Raw genomic sequence first — 12,490 nt, 5'->3', positions numbered from 1 at the left:
ATTAAATACACTTAAATACACAAAATCGAATTTCAATATATAAAAACCACATTTGGTAGTTTTCCCAGATTATTTACTCTGAAAAAGAAGTGTACAAAAATTTTGGAAATTTACTTTAACTGTTTAATAATTATTCTCCAATTAATGATTATTTAAGAGGATAAAACAAAGAAAAATAGAAAGACTAATTGAAAAATATCTTTTATATTTTTCACAGCTTCTAAATGTATAATAAAAGTGTTACAAAAATTTTGGGCAATTTTGGAAACTGTTTTCTATTTATTTCAATTTTTATTGGAATAAATGCTCAAAAATCATAAAATTGGGTTAAACAGTTTAGAAATAAATTTTTATATTTTTCCTAGCTTAATAATGTTTAATAACAGTAATACAAAAGTTTGGATAATTTTTGAAACTGATTTCTATTTTTCATGAATTTGTATCTATTTAGAGAATTAAATATATGAAAAATGGTTATACATATTCATACTCCATGAAAATTTATCTAAAAGTCTTTTAGTACATTTAGAACCAAAATCTGAAGTTTGGTAATTTTTATTAACTGTTTAGTATTTTTCAAGATTTTATGGTTATTCAAGAAACTAAAATCGTGAAAAATAGTCAGACAAATCAAAAATTCAAGAAAATTTATCTTGAGGTCTTTCACTTCAATTAAAACTGAAATGCAAACTTTGGGAAGTTTTAGAACTAAATTAATTTAGTTTTTGAATATTTAATCATTGGAACACCTCTTAAATTGTTAAATATTAGCATTTCAATAATGAGAAATTTCCACTTAAATTGTTATATAACAATTGATTCATTGAAATTTAATTTTCACAGAAAAATGTTTGTAACTTATCAATATTAAATTTTGACACAATATTGACATAATTCTATTGTAGTAGTAAGTATACTAGTGTTAGATTTTGATTACAGACTCACTAGCGAATACCATTATTGTAGGAATCGATAGTGGTACAAGTGGAACTTAGCTCAAGGCATCATTTGCATCATCTCAATGCATATTGTGAGTATTCACGCACTCCCCTATTTTCAGTTTTTATATTTTGGGGTGGAAAAGCATGTCTCGAAAAACTATTATTTGAATGTTGTATTTAAATTGATTTGTATCAAACATGATTGCTATTTTATTGCTATGTCTCTCTATGTATGTCTATGCAACACGGAACATGAGAACTTATTGTACTAAGGCCCTTCCCTTATCTCTAACCATTAACTCTTTGAGCCAATGGTCATTATGGATAGCGCTATTAGGAATTGACAACTCCTCACTCGCCCTATTGCTGGAGTGCATGATACCATATTCATCTATGGAACGATAAGCATAGATCTTGATAGGGCTTCAGTCATAGGTTTGGTTGAGACTCATTGTTTGCTCATACACATACAAACTCGTTACTTATTATAGCAATAAACTTGTTTATTAATTATAGCAATGAACTTTGTTTCTCATTACAACAACGAACTGTTATTACTGAAAACTTATATACATGTTTTAGCAATGAAATTGTTTGCTCCTTGTAGCAACGAAATTGATTGTTCATTTTAGCAATGAAACTTGTTTACTCGTTTGAGTAACGAACTTTATCTTCCATGAGAATATGAATGTTGCATCTTATTTGGGCAACATACCTTATCTCTCATGATGACAAAGAACTTTGTTTTTACAAACTTATTTACTCATTTTAACAATATACTTTTATTATTGGAAACTTTTATCAAAACTTTGATTTCAATTCATGGAACCAGTATTATTTTGTTTATCTGTGAGTACTCACCAACTATTTTTATAGTTGACGCTCGTTTTACATGCTTTTTCAGGAATCATCGAGTAAGTGGCACTTAGGGACACTTCACTTTTAGGAGCATTCGTATGTGTTGTATTTCAATTTACATTGTAATTTCTTTTAAAAGTTGTTCAAACCCATTGTGAATTTGTAATGATTTTTAATACTATGGTTGGTGTTGTCTTTTAACTTTTGCGATGAAACCCTTTGTACTGCCATGCCCTGTGTTTCCGCTTTAGCGGGGTGTGACAACTGTCGTCTAGGTAGTGATTTCATTGGAGCTTCCCTCAGTGTAAGGTATGATCATGTGAAAAAAAGAGTGAAGTGTTTTTAGTTTCAAGCTATTTAGTTTTTATTCTAAGTTCTTTTTATGACATCTACATATTTCCATTTTGTTCATAATGTTTCATCTTTTTATTACTTGAGGGCAAGTAAGGTTCAAGCTTGGGGAGATTTGATAGATGCCATTTTATGCATCTTTTAGGGTAGTTTTATTAGCATCTAGCATCATAATTTTCACATTTGCATGTCATTAGCTTAAATAATGTTCAACTCATGTCTTTCATCAACATTCCCATACTGCTAGTGTTTTTTCGTTAGAACTTATGAAGGATGTTGAGGAATGCTTGGAAGCAGTTGTGGTCAAGAAAAAATGGACGATTCGTGTGAAAAAACTACAAATTTGACCGAATTGATCCTACAAAGATAAATTGATACATTTTAAAGCTTAAAGGATGTTTTTGGAAGCTTGACCCATTTTCAGTATTTTGACCATATCTCATGACTCTTCACTCCGATGGACGACATTCAAGATGTTCCGGAAACTAGAAAAAAATTCAGATGACTTTCATGTTTGTGAAAAAGTAGAAAAACAAAAAAAAACATTTGATCTAATTTCTCACATAAATTCGATCTTGTTAGGTGTTCGAAGTTTCAGAATTCATCAGAAATCAGTTACATGCCAAATTCGATGAAAGGGGAAAAAAATTCAATTTTGATTCAGAAAACTTCGATCAAATTTATCTTTTTCTTTCTTTGGAAGTAACTATCATGTATATAAATTCAACCTCTTTTATTAGAGTTAATTCCTGAAACGCAAGACGATGAAAAAGACGATTTCTGAGGGGATTTCTCTCCGATTTCATCGATTTCTGAAGATATGAAGACTGTGTATTGTGTATCTTAGTTAGTTTAGTAAGATTTAGTAGTTTTAATCTTTAAATTAACTAGTTTTTATCAGATTTTAGTCATGTCTAGCTAAACCATAGTTTTCGGTTCTGCACATATTAGTACTTTTTGTGTAGTCAATCTTTAGACCTGGTTTTTTATTTATGTTTCTATCTACATTCTTCAGTTTTGGACTTCATGAATGTTTGATTTTGATTCTTCTTAGCCTAATCATAAAATTAGGGTTTAATTATTCTAGTTAAACAGTTAATAGAATTCGTAATTGTTCTTGTCAACTGGTAATAAGTAATAAGTATGAGATTGGTTTCGTGTTAGGATTTAACTCTAATATAAACTAAAAAAATCATATCTTTACGCTTCCGAACTTGTCATAAGTATTGGATATTGCTGGGAATTTTACACAGATCTTAATGCAACTTTTCAAAATTTAATTAAGAGTTTTTTTAATTAGATCAGTAAAAAGTTAGGGTTAATTGAAGAGCTTGTTTTGGTTAACTAATTAGCTAAAAGAGAATTTCCTAGAGCCTTTTTGTTTTTCTCATTACTAGCTTATATAGAATGCATCTCAAATAATCAGGTCGATGTTGATTGCATGATTGGGCAAGTCATAGCAGAATTGAATTCGTTTTTACTATTGATTTCATATAGTTTGTTTCACTACAATTTTAGCTTTTAGTACTTAATCAAAAACCCTTTTCTATTTTTATGTTTTAATTACTAGTATGTACCTATATGTATTGTTCTTATAATTTCGACAATAACAATCATTGCCGCCGCTACCTTCATTTTTCTTTCCCCCAAACTTTATTTCTCGATCTCCTTCTGATTTTAGATCTCGCACGCCATAATATTAACATAATACATTGTCTAACTTTGTTTCTATTTATTTTGCTTCTCTTGGTACCATGTTCGTACACATATAGATTAGAAGTCTACCTTTTCGTTTTGAGCGATTAATACGTGTATAGTTGTGAGTCATAACTTCGATTTAGTCAACTTTGATATATTCAATTATGTCTTTTACCATATACATCTTGTTTTTATTTTTAAATCTACAATAAACAAGTAAGCCTTATTTACATTTGCTCTTTCGTTCTAAATTTGGAAACTTGATTTAAAATGCAAGTTTCATTGTATCTTTCATTATAAGTAATACACAAGATGAATACCTTTATGCTTATAATTTTTCTATATCCGAAATATATATGTGAAGGATATGTATCCTTATGTTTCTTCTTTTATTTAAATACATCAAAAGTTTTAAATTTTACGATTATCTATTCTCTAAATGATTGTTTTTGTAGAAACACTAAACTATGAATGCACTATTTTCAAAGATTAACATTTTTACACCTTTCTTAAAATAGTATTTTACTTTGCAATTTTCAGTGAGTTCCTAAACTCTCAAACTTGTTTTCATAAGTATTCTGACTCCTCGTAAACTTGAATTTGTCCTGACTTAGAGAATTAGACAATTTTTCAAAAGAGTAATCAAAATATTTTCGTATAAATTCCCTTATTGATGACTTAAACCTGTAACCTTAATTAATCTTTATATTATTTTACTACTTCGTTTGATCGCCACACATGTATTTTCGTTATCTTGTAATTATTACACATTTTGATAATAGTGAAATTAACTATCATTTCTAAACACACATTTTGAGAGCAGTGAGATTACTTATCATTTTAAACGCTCAAAATGCTACCTAAATAATGTGATTTAAAATATCATAAAGTTTCACCGCCTTTATTAGAAACAACAACTCTCTAACTGTATTCTTCAATCATGGTTCTATTATAGTTAGAGTACCTGTAGTAGAAATTATAGCTTCAGAAATCCTTGATCGTTTCGTAATTTCTTTTGTAGATGGGAGTTAAATAGCCTTTACATTCGAGATGTACCAAAACTTCGTTGCCTACCCTTAATGTGTATCAATAGGAACTTACCATCGATCGCTTCTCTTTCATTCGTGCTACCCCTTCGTATTTTGGAATATATCTTTTTCCAGATTTAGTAGCCAACCTGGAAGTGAACAAATTGTTCCTAATCTTTTCGTTATTAGGCGGAAAATTTACACGTAGTGTTGATTTAGAACGCGACTTAAGGATCAATGCGGATTTAACGCTTAGTGTAGTTGGTGCTTCAGCAAAACTTATACGGCTCTCTTAATTCAGATAATATCTACCTAGATGATCTTTTTCGACTAGGTCGCCATGGTTGGAACATGATTCCATGAATCAAATTTTCCATAATCTAGACGAAAGAACTCGAATTAAGGAAACATTAATTTGACTATAGCTAAAGAATTGGGTTCTTCCTTTGAGGAAATAAACCCAAAAATATCAAAGAACACTTCAAGTCACCACCTCTCCAGCTATACAATTGTACTTGAGTGAGTTCTAATAGAATACGTCACGAATTGAATTTTGGGACGAAATTCTTTCAACCGGGGGAGACTGTGACAACCGTCAAAATTCGATTCGGTTCTAGATTTGACTAAACTTAGTTGCACGTATAGGCACGACACGTACTAGACTAAGTAACTAGAAACTAAGTTATAACCTACTAGAAGCTTGGAAACAATTAGAATCAATGGATAGTATACTTAGATTTCACATTGATATGTGAATTCTACAACTACTTAACTGTAGTGAATATCCATATTTAGGTCACTCTTTGACTCGAACACCTTTTCATGAATCATATACACACATCATGCACTTTACCTAGTGGTAGAAATTAGGTCAGAGTCTCATAGAAACTTAAGTCAAAGTTGAAGACTAAGACTAGTATACTTGATTCCTCAATTTCGCTTGAATCTCGGAATCACTACATAGAATGCCAATCAACCGATAAAAATAAATTACAAACATTATTTATAACTATAAAAGAGTTATAATACCATAAGATAATTTAAAGTCTCAAATATTCTATTTATTTTGATATTCAAAGTTTATTAAACTCCAAAACCCTAAAAGCCCTAAAAACTCATATTTATAAACTTTAACCTTAAAAATCCTATAAAAACAATTATGAACCTTATCATATTATCTTATCATAATAATTATTATGAAATAAAGTTCAATGAAAAATAAAGATTTAGTTATTAACATTTACCCTTGATTTATAAGTCAAAAATCAAGAGTTTTATGCATAAAAACTAGGTTAAGGTGCACATTTTATAAAAAGTTGGATATTTTTATAAAAGATTTGAATTTTTATAAAAGAAACAAGAGAGAGAGAGCCTCTCCTCCCCTAAAATCAGATCCCTCTCTCCCCATATCTCTCTCACACTCTCATTCTCCAACACACACACATCTCTCTTCTTTCTCTCTCTAGAAAACTCTCTCTACCTTATCTCTACTTTTTCTCTCCAAACACCACTCCATTCTCTCTTCCTCCCTCTAAGAACCAAGAAATTTTCTAGAAAACAAACCCAAGAACACTCCTCAAACTCGAAATCTTCATCATCTTGTGGTATTCTTGAAGGTAAAATCGATTTCTACTTCACTTTTCCTTCAAGTTTTGCTCTTTTTCTTACACTTTCTCCTTCTTCATCTTCTTAAAACTTGTTTTCTTTTTGTTAAAATGGTTTTTACAACATGATGGATGTGTTTTAACACCATGCATGTATGATAAACAAGGTTGCATGTTCATGATTTTAGTGCAAAAATCGATTTTAAGGATTAAAACATCAAACTCAAGTTAAGAGTTTTTGAGAAACAAAATTTTGTTCATAAATGCATGTATACATTTTGATAAGTTTTAATCTTTTGATCTCTGGAAACATGACTAAAATATGAGTTTCTCATGATATATTTAAAATACTTGAAAAGATTTACTCAAGGAAATGATGAAAACCCACTTTTCTAACCAATCATCATGCATGCAATCTGCCAGATTTCTTTACCTGACTTTAAACTGTCATATCTCACTCATTTCTTAGCCAAAATTCGTGATTCTTTTTCTGAAATATAATATTTTGAGTTAGCTTTCAAACCCATCTGACCTCACTGGAAAATTCCAATATTTCGATTTTTACCAATTTTTACAAAACTGTTGCTCAAACAGCACTTTCCTTATGAACATTTGTTTTGTGTTGCATGTTCAAAGGACTTATTCATCACTAAAAATCATTCAAAAATTATTTTAAACTCTTAATATCATGTATTAATAGGAACAAAAAGATCTTGATTCAAAAGTCTTTGTAACATGTTGCAAAAATTGTCAAAGTAACATCAATAATCTTTACATAAATCACAAGAACCAAGTTTTCTCTATACATTTTATTGAGCCTTTAGGCATGGTTTTCAACATCAAAAATACGAAAACAATTTTTCATTGTTGTTAAATTGTATGAAGATGCATTCTGGAAATTTTCAGCTCAATATATATTTTCTTTATTTTTATATGAAAATAATAAGAAAATAGAGTGTTAAATCATATAAAATACTTACACTAGTAAATAAATTCTGGAAAAATTCTTGGATGATTCTTTAAGTTAATAAACATCTCCCATGAAGTTTCAATGACTTTTGTTACTGTTTAATATGGTTTTGAATTTTCTTTTTGTTTAGCCCAATAAATCATAAAACCACTTTAGACAAGTTGAAAAGGCTGTATAACAATTTTCGCAGCTTCAACCAGAGCTATAAGACTTAGAAAAATATTTTCAGAATTTTTCATAATGTATTCCTATTTTTCTCCGATTTTTGTATTTATAATGAACTAAAACTAGAAAAAACAGTTCTGCTCTTCCAAAATTCATGCAAATTTACCAGAACACCTTGTAGTACATTAGGAGGCTACATAAAAATTTTGATGATTTTTCTCTTCTGTATACTATTTTTCTCCTATTTTCTAAGATTAAATACACTTAAATACACAAAATCGAATTTCAATATATAAAAACCACATTTGGTAGTTTTCCCAGATTATTTACTCTGAAAAAGAAGTGTACAAAAATTTTGGAAATTTACTTTAACTGTTTAATAATTATTCTCCAATTAATGATTATTTAAGAGGATAAAACAAAGAAAAATAGAAAGACTAATTGAAAAATATCTTTTATATTTTTCACAGCTTCTAAATGTATAATAAAAGTGTTACAAAAATTTTGGGCAATTTTGGAAACTGTTTTCTATTTATTTCAATTTTTATTGGAATAAATGCTCAAAAATCATAAAATTGGGTTAAACAGTTTAGAAATAAATTTTTATATTTTTCCTAGCTTAATAATGTTTAATAACAGTAATACAAAAGTTTGGATAATTTTGGAAACTGATTTCTATTTTTCATGAATTTGTATCTATTTAGAGAATTAAATATATGAAAAATGGTTATACATATTCATACTCCATGAAAATTTATCTAAAAGTCTTTTAGTACATTTAGAACCAAAATCTGAAGTTTGGTAATTTTTATTAACTGTTTAGTATTTTTCAAGATTTTATGGTTATTCAAGAAACTAAAATCGTGAAAAATAGTCAGACAAATCAAAAATTCAAGAAAATTTATCTTGAGGTCTTTCACTTCAATTAAAACTGAAATGCAAACTTTGGGAAGTTTTAGAACTAAATTAATTTAGTTTTTGAATATTTAATCATTGGAACACCTCTTAAATTGTTAAATATTAGCATTTCAATAATGAGAAATTTCCACTTAAATTGTTATATAACAATTGATTCATTGAAATTTAATTTTCACAGAAAAATGTTTGTAACTTATCAATATTAAATTTTGACACAATATTGACATAATTCTATTGTAGTAGTAAGTATACTAGTGTTAGATTTTGATTACAGACTCACTAGCGAATACCATTATTGTAGGAATCGATAGTGGTACAAGTGGAACTTAGCTCAAGGCATCATTTGCATCATCTCAATGCATATTGTGAGTATTCACGCACTCCCCTATTTTCAGTTTTTATATTTTGGGGTGGAAAAGCATGTCTCGAAAAACTATTATTTGAATGTTGTATTTAAATTGATTTGTATCAAACATGATTGCTATTTTATTGCTATGTCTCTCTATGTATGTCTATGCAACACGGAACATGAGAACTTATTGTACTAAGGCCCTTCCCTTATCTCTAACCATTAACTCTTTGAGCCAATGGTCATTATGGATAGCGCTATTAGGAATTGACAACTCCTCACTCGCCCTATTGCTGGAGTGCATGATACCATATTCATCTATGGAACGATAAGCATAGATCTTGATAGGGCTTCAGTCATAGGTTTGGTTGAGACTCATTGTTTGCTCATACACATACAAACTCGTTACTTATTATAGCAATAAACTTGTTTATTAATTATAGCAATGAACTTTGTTTCTCATTACAACAACGAACTGTTATTACTGAAAACTTATATACATGTTTTAGCAATGAAATTGTTTGCTCCTTGTAGCAACGAAATTGATTGTTCATTTTAGCAATGAAACTTGTTTACTCGTTTGAGTAACGAACTTTATCTTCCATGAGAATATGAATGTTGCATCTTATTTGGGCAACATACCTTATCTCTCATGATGACAAAGAACTTTGTTTTTACAAACTTATTTACTCATTTTAACAATATACTTTTATTATTGGAAACTTTTATCAAAACTTTGATTTCAATTCATGGAACCAGTATTATTTTGTTTATCTGTGAGTACTCACCAACTATTTTTATAGTTGACGCTCGTTTTACATGCTTTTTCAGGAATCATCGAGTAAGTGGCACTTAGGGACACTTCACTTTTAGGAGCATTCGTATGTGTTGTATTTCAATTTACATTGTAATTTCTTTTAAAAGTTGTTCAAACCCATTGTGAATTTGTAATGATTTTTAATACTATGGTTGGTGTTGTCTTTTAACTTTTGCGATGAAACCCTTTGTACTGCCATGCCCTGTGTTTCCGCTTTAGCGGGGTGTGACAACTGTCGTCTAGGTAGTGATTTCATTGGAGCTTCCCTCAGTGTAAGGTATGATCATGTGAAAAAAAGAGTGAAGTGTTTTTAGTTTCAAGCTATTTAGTTTTTATTCTAAGTTCTTTTTATGACATCTACATATTTCCATTTTGTTCATAATGTTTCATCTTTTTATTACTTGAGGGCAAGTAAGGTTCAAGCTTGGGGAGATTTGATAGATGCCATTTTATGCATCTTTTAGGGTAGTTTTATTAGCATCTAGCATCATAATTTTCACATTTGCATGTCATTAGCTTAAATAATGTTCAACTCATGTCTTTCATCAACATTCCCATACTGCTAGTGTTTTTTCGTTAGAACTTATGAAGGATGTTGAGGAATGCTTGGAAGCAGTTGTGGTCAAGAAAAAATGGACGATTCGTGTGAAAAAACTACAAATTTGACCGAATTGATCCTACAAAGATAAATTGATACATTTTAAAGCTTAAAGGATGTTTTTGGAAGCTTGACCCATTTTCAGTATTTTGACCATATCTCATGACTCTTCACTCCGATGGACGACATTCAAGATGTTCCGGAAACTAGAAAAAAATTCAGATGACTTTCATGTTTGTGAAAAAGTAGAAAAACAAAAAAAAACATTTGATCTAATTTCTCACATAAATTCGATCTTGTTAGGTGTTCGAAGTTTCAGAATTCATCAGAAATCAGTTACATGCCAAATTCGATGAAAGGGGAAAAAAATTCAATTTTGATTCAGAAAACTTCGATCAAATTTATCTTTTTCTTTCTTTGGAAGTAACTATCATGTATATAAATTCAACCTCTTTTATTAGAGTTAATTCCTGAAACGCAAGACGATGAAAAAGACGATTTCTGAGGGGATTTCTCTCCGATTTCATCGATTTCTGAAGATATGAAGACTGTGTATTGTGTATCTTAGTTAGTTTAGTAAGATTTAGTAGTTTTAATCTTTAAATTAACTAGTTTTTATCAGATTTTAGTCATGTCTAGCTAAACCATAGTTTTCGGTTCTGCACATATTAGTACTTTTTGTGTAGTCAATCTTTAGACCTGGTTTTTTATTTATGTTTCTATCTACATTCTTCAGTTTTGGACTTCATGAATGTTTGATTTTGATTCTTCTTAGCCTAATCATAAAATTAGGGTTTAATTATTCTAGTTAAACAGTTAATAGAATTCGTAATTGTTCTTGTCAACTGGTAATAAGTAATAAGTATGAGATTGGTTTCGTGTTAGGATTTAACTCTAATATAAACTAAAAAAATCATATCTTTACGCTTCCGAACTTGTCATAAGTATTGGATATTGCTGGGAATTTTACACAGATCTTAATGCAACTTTTCAAAATTTAATTAAGAGTTTTTTTAATTAGATCAGTAAAAAGTTAGGGTTAATTGAAGAGCTTGTTTTGGTTAACTAATTAGCTAAAAGAGAATTTCCTAGAGCCTTTTTGTTTTTCTCATTACTAGCTTATATAGAATGCATCTCAAATAATCAGGTCGATGTTGATTGCATGATTGGGCAAGTCATAGCAGAATTGAATTCGTTTTTACTATTGATTTCATATAGTTTGTTTCACTACAATTTTAGCTTTTAGTACTTAATCAAAAACCCTTTTCTATTTTTATGTTTTAATTACTAGTATGTGCCTTATGCAAAGAGGCATTGACCATTAGGTTGTGTCCCTAAGGATTCGACCTTGCTTCCATGTGCTACCCATTAATGTAACCAGTAGTGATATTTTATTTGCTTAAATCGTGCACGGCGGCGGTTTAACATTGCGTTTCTCAAGGACGCATGTGTTGTCCTCGCAACATGAAGTTTACGGGTAAGGACCTTGTTATGGTCTATAGTTCCTTTGAGAAGCGCTTGGGATCTTGATAGAGGGACGTCGAGTTGTTCAAGTTCTGCATCAGATATAGAGGACATGGTTAGCCCACGGTACGGGTTGACAATTTTTTATTGTGATGAGCATTTTATTAAGTTGTCAATCGGCCTCGGAGTTCAGTAAGAGTATTTTCATGCGGGCTTTATTCAGTATGTGTGGGATCATGGGGTTTAGTTTTCGATCCATTTCTAATCGATTGGTCGTTCATTTCTCATCAGCCTCTAGGAGTCAGTCGAGGGTTTTCGAGCAATTCTAGTTGAGGGTGTAATTGATGCGTCAATCCTTTACCATGTTTTGTAAGACGTATATCTTAGTCTCTGTGTAGGACTGCTCTCGATTGCTTTGTGGTGGAATTGCTACTTCAAGTGGCTTGAGTTGGTAGTTGTCCTTTTTTTAATTGAAATTCAGATATCGGGGCGGCGTTGTTCAGTTTTTCAGGAATGATCATGGCTATGCAAAATTCAGTTTTGGTAGGTCGCATTGGCTGGGTTGGTATTTGGATTAATTCGATCAAGGATTTGACAAGATTCAGGATAATTTTGGATTTTTTCCCGAATTTGGAAGATTTATTGGGCTATTTGTGCATTTGGTGGGATCTGTTCCGCTTCATTAAGGTATGGGATCTTGTTTTAGTTAATTGAGGAATGTGTCCATTA

Source organism: Lactuca virosa, chromosome 4 (assembly GCF_052849685.1).
Source record: "Lactuca virosa cultivar CGN04683 chromosome 4, Lactuca_virosa_CGN04683_v6, whole genome shotgun sequence".
NCBI lineage: Eukaryota > Viridiplantae > Streptophyta > Magnoliopsida > Asterales > Asteraceae > Lactuca > Lactuca virosa.
This window is presented reverse-complemented; position numbering follows the sequence as displayed.